We start from the raw sequence: 6,000 nt of genomic DNA, 5'->3' as shown, positions 1-6,000 counted from the left end.
GGGAGGGGTGTCACGCCCCAAGGGGTCTCATGGGCTATGGGAAGAGATAAACCAGCCCCTAGTGGGCTGGAATAAGTTCCCACTAAGGCCCATAAGGTTTGAGAAGGAAAAAACACAAGGTGGAAAGAGTTTCCAAGTGGGAAGGTGGAATCCTACTCCAAGTAGGATTGAAGTAGGACTCCTCCACCTCCAATTTCGGCCAAACCTTTGGGTTTTGAGGCTGCCTCCTCCCCTCCCTCCCACCTATATATACGGAGGTTTTAGGGCTGATTTGAGACAACTTTCTCACGGCTGCCCGACCACATACCTCCATAGTTTTTCCTCTAGATCACGTTTCTGCGGAGCTCGGGCGGAGCCCTGCTGAGACAAGATCATCACCAACCTCCGGAGCGCCGTCACGCTGCCGGAGAACTCTTCTACCTCTCCGTCTCTCTTGCTGGATCAAGAAGGCCGAGATCATCGTCGAGCTGTACGTGTGCTGAACGCGGAGGTGCCGTCCGTTCGGTACTAGATCGTGGGACTGATCGCGGGATTGTTCGCGGGGCGGATCGAGGGACGTGAGGACGTTCCACTACATCAACCGCGATCTCTAATCGCTTCTGCTGTACGATCTACAAGGGTACGTAGATCGCTCATCCCCTCTCGTAGATGAACATCACCATGATAGGTCTTCGTGCGCGTAGGAAAATTTTTGTTTCCCATGCGACGTTCCCCTACAGTAACTAGATGGCTTCTTCTCTCTCTTGGATCTCCAATACAAAGTTCTCCATGATCTTCATGGAGATCTATCCGATGTAATCTTCTTTTGCGGTGTGTATGTCGAGATCCGATGAATTGTGGATTTATGATCATATTATCTATGAATCTTATTTGAGTTTCTTCTGAGCTCTCTTATGCATGATTTCATATCCTTGTAATTCTCTTCGAGTTGTGGGTTTTGTCTGGCCAACTAGATCTATGATTCTTGTAATGGGAGAAGTGCTTGGTTTTGGGTTCATACCGTGCGGTGACCTCACCCAGTGACAGAAGGGGTAGCGAGGCACGCATCATGTTGTTGCCATCAAGGGTAAAAAGATGGGGTTTTCATCATTGGTTTTAGATTATCAGTGTACATCATGTCATCTTGCTTAAGGCGTTACTCTGTTCGTCATGAACTCAATACACTAGATGCATGCTGGATAGCGGTCGATGTGTGGAGTAATAGTAGTAGATGCAGAAAGTATCAGTCTACTTGTCTCGGACGTGATGCCTATATGTATGATCATTGCCTTAGATATCGTCATGACTTTGCGCGGTTCTCTCAATTGCTCGACAGTAATTTGTTCACCCACCGTGATATTTGCTATTTTGAGAGAAGCCTCTAGTGAACACTATGGCCCCGGGGTCTACTCCACACCATATTTCCAGCCTTACACTTTTTACTTTGTTGCACTTTCCGCCTTCAGATCTCACTTTGCAAACAATCTTGAAGGGATTGAAAACCCCTTTGAAGCGTTGGGTGCAAGCTTGTTTGTGTTGGCGCAGGTACTCTAGACTTGACGAGACCCTCCTTCTGGATCGATACCTTGGTTCTCAAACTGAGGGAAATACTTACTGCTCCTGTGTTGCATCACCCTTTCCTCTTTAATAGAAAAACCGACGCAAACCAGAAAAGTAACAAGAAGAATTCCTAGTGCCAAGGAAGGACTTCTGTTGCCATAGTAGTGAGGGTGTTGTACTATGTCGAGCCGGTGGATGCTCGGTTGGAAAAAAAGATCTACCAAAATTGCGAAAAATTGTTACCCCATATACCATGATCAGTTTGAGCTTCTTGACGACTCACTAATCACATGGAACCCGTGGACTGAGGTAAACATTGACATGGTATTTGATTCACAACGCATCTGAGTGGAATGTGTGAGAGATAGTGGCTTTTGGATGATTCGATGGAATTTACTATATCTGTGGTTTGTGGAAACGTACAATCCTGAACGTGTCATGAGACAAATCGGTCTACATCAAGATATTCCACCACCCGTTCCAAGATGTATCGACGAAGAAACTCATAAGTAAGATGTGACCTTCCTAAATAGTTAATGTCTTTTTAATTCATAAAATTTACGCTTTGTTACGTAAATTTCAGGATGAGCAATATGGGCAGATCTCATGTCGATTGGAATGCAGAGAACATCCAATGGATAAACCAATGGAATAATGAAGCACTACAAAATATAGTGCATCAACAAAAGGTAATTTTATTTACGGTATTTTATGTACATACACAAGTTGATGTAATTATTTGATTATGCAGAACGTACGATGCAACTACACCACAAGCGTATTGCGAGCGTACTAGACTAACGTGTCAACCACCTATGATGCCAACACATCCCACGTATATGGAACAGTTGCAGAGACGGATAGACACATCATCAGCTTACTATCGTGACTCCACGGTAATCATCAACAACTTACTATTCAGGTCCATCATTTCATGAACAATTCAAGCAACCAACAACCATTTTTGTAGATTGATATTTGCAACGAAGTAGGGGCGATGGTGAGGGAAGGCATGCAAGCCCGGGGCTTACCAGCTCAAGCAGTGTCAGCCTTAAAAAAGTTGGCGGTTACGTCACCACAAAGATGAGATGCGGTACAGAGGACAACGTTGCCACTGGAGCGTACAACATTCCAGAACCGAGGTCAGCTAGAACGAATTCGGCGCCGTTGTCATCCAGGCGGTGGGGAGAGGGTCCAAATAATACAATGACATTTCCACGACATGATTCCTCTCTGCCACTACAAGGGCAGACATCCCAGGTACATGTTGCGGGCTCGAGTTTGATGCCCAAGCAGACTCATTTCATGGACAAAAATGCATACACAGGATATGGGGCATACACCCAAGGCGACAGATCTCAGCCATATCCCTCCACACGAGGGATCGGGATGCCCGAGGAGACTCGTTTGTCTGAGATAAACCAGCATACTAGGGGCGAGGGATCACAAAGCTACAACAACGCTTAGGTATGTTCAACGATAATAAGCAATTACAGGCGTACAACATTTACATGACTTTTATTTACATACGGTTTTTCTGTGGAGGAAATTAATGATACATCATGGGAAGATGAAGAAACCCAGCGTGGCATAAACAAAGACATACTCACACAATCCCATGATCCTCGACGCAACCTCTCAGGAATATTAGATGATTTTTTTCGGGGCGAACAATATTGGCCCATCTTATATCCCTTCTGAGTCACAACCATACACCTATAATTTTGAATCATCATCTCAATATGGATTGCAAACTCCATCACCTATGCATGAGTCACAGACACAGGAAGAAGAGGCGCAGTACAGCCGTGGTCTTCGTGAACACAGACCCCCTAATCGCTTGTCACCTTCCGGTCGTCGGGAAAGGCTAGCTGGCCGTCATCGTGTAGGGTGATTCATCTATCTATGTGTGCGAACTATTGTATCTTTCTATGTCAGTTTCAAACTTTCAGATGTATGTACGAGACATCTATGTAGTATGACGTAATAAAAGTTATCGATTTATTTCGAGACATTTTTTTCAATTGAAAATAACATGCATAAAATAAGATACATTAAACTGTTGAAATTAAGATGCATCATCATAAAAAAACTACATAAAGTCGTCGTTATCCTTCGACGATGCATAGCTCTGGCCCTTCGACCAAGCGCTAGTCTTGGCCATCGTCGATGCGGAGCTCTTGTCCTTCGACGATGCAACAATCTTGGCCTTGGTACTCGACATGAAGGTATCATCTTCATCCTCGCTGTCGTCCATCCATAAAAAAGATGTTTTACTCCACCGTGTATGTGTTGACCTTTCTTCTTCCATCTTCCATTCAACCTGATAAGTTCTTCCCGTATCTCCTCAAATATCCTTGGAGGCCACCCCTTCCTAGCTAATGCGTGAGCAAGCTCATTCAGTAACGTGTCACTACTGATGAGTTCATCACATTAAAATATTCTATTGTCTATCTTGAAATTGCTAGCTAAGCCTAGAAGACATTGAGACATACCTGAGTGAAAACTACGTCCGAAAGGATAATGTAACATCTTGACGAGAGTAAGCTACTAGACTACTCTCCTTACACACCTTAGTGTGGAGGGGGGTTTATAGGTGCCGAAGAGCAGAATAGGCGGGAACTCAGAAGCGGGAAAAATGGCGGGAAAAAAGTGGCATGAAAAAATGGCGGGAAAAAATTGGTTGCAAAAACTGACGTGAAAAAATGGCGTGAAAAATCGCGGGAACGTGAGGCGGGAAAATTTAACATGTTCAAATTAAGATACAACTTGCTGAAATTAAGATACAACTTGTTGCGAAATTTAAGATACAACTTGCTGAAATTAAGATACAACTTGTTGCGAAATTTAAGATACAACTTGCTGAAATTAAGATATAACTTGTTACGAATTTTAAGATACAACTTGCTGCGATGCAAATTTTAGGATATAATAATATAAATCTACTGAGTCCAACGTGAATATTTTCCTTTTCCATCAGCAGCTTCTTCTTCTGCCTTGGCCGCACAAGCCCTTTCTTTCTTTCTGTGCCTCTCAGCCTCACATGCCTCATGTCGCTGTCGTTGCACCTCCGCGAGTCGAAGTCCCTCTTCTCGGTTTTTATTCGTCATCTCATCAAGAGAAGCCCTCTGCTTCACACAATACTCTTACCACTCTCTCTACTCCTCTCCTTTCTCCTCTGCTTCCGCCTTCTCGCGACGCTCTTCCACGTCCAAACTTGCCCATGCACGATGACCTCTTTCACAAATCTCGGTCACCGCCCAGTCTAGTATTTTCGTGTCAATCCAACGATAGTATATGCACATAGGAGGAGGAGACTACAAAAAAATATAAATATAAATATCAAGTCAACAATAATATCAACAACGTGTTTATTCTTGATGACTGAAGCATACCGGAGGCCTGATGTACGGTGAAGTAGCAACGAGTGGATCTTCCTCATAATTGGCGCACATGAAAACTTCATGCCCAACCAATCTGAAAAATCCGTCACCTTCTTCACCTTGCAGAGATCGCCACACCAACGCATCACTTCCACCCCGGAGGCAAACTCACACTCTTCATTTTCCTAGGCCTAATGCTTTGATCCGAGCAAAGCAAACTCATACTGACTGTGGACGTAGTGTGACACACTGAGGCACATGTGTTTTGAAGTGTGGCTGGACGATGGCGAAGAGAGTTTCAGGGCCTCCTTTTATAGGCTCAGGCGGATGTGAAGGTGGGAAAATAAGATGCAAACATGCGAAATTTAGCAGGGAAAATAGGGCGAGAGCACACACGAAATTTAGGCGGGAAAGTAGGGCATCTCAGCGATTCCCTGTAGAGCATCTCAACGATTCCCAACCTGGAAAGCAGCGCCGTCAGCCTGAAAATCAGCGCCGTCTAGCGCAACTTTCTGCGCGTGCTAAAGTGCCGGCCACCTCGCGCTGGCGGCAGGGCCCGCCCCTCTAACCACGTAACGTAGCGCCGGGTGCTGGAACAGAATCCCCGTTCGACCGCCTCGCCTGGTGGCAGGGCCCTCCCCTCTAACCACGTAACATAGCGCCGGGTGCTGGAACAGTATCCCCAGCCGACCGCCTCGCCTGGTGGCGGCAGGCCCTAGCCGCCTCGCCCCGTGGCGGTAGGTGCCACGCGTCACCTACCGCTAGGAGAGGTAGGGGTGTTTTCTTCCATTCGGTACAGCATGTGGTCTTTTTCAATAATTTGACTCAAATACTGGTCCTTTTGGACGAAAATCAATACAAACCATCAAGCTTTGGTGAAAATAGCTCAAGATGAAATCTCCAAGCACCTTGGGAGTGAAAATCTTACTATTTTCGTTGGAGGCCAAGGTAGTTATGTAGTTATGTGTAATTACTGATTATTGGACGCTTAGCAAACTCCAATTGGTTCGATAAAAGTCAAGGTAATCCATTCTGAAAAAGGTACCTGATAAAAACCCTTTCATTTTTTGGGGGGAGA

Source organism: Hordeum vulgare, chromosome 5H (assembly GCF_904849725.1).
Source record: "Hordeum vulgare subsp. vulgare chromosome 5H, MorexV3_pseudomolecules_assembly, whole genome shotgun sequence".
In the NCBI taxonomy this organism is placed as follows: Eukaryota; Viridiplantae; Streptophyta; class Magnoliopsida; order Poales; family Poaceae; genus Hordeum; species Hordeum vulgare.
The sequence above is the reverse complement of the archived record's forward strand: the minus strand, read 5'-3'. Positions refer to the sequence as shown.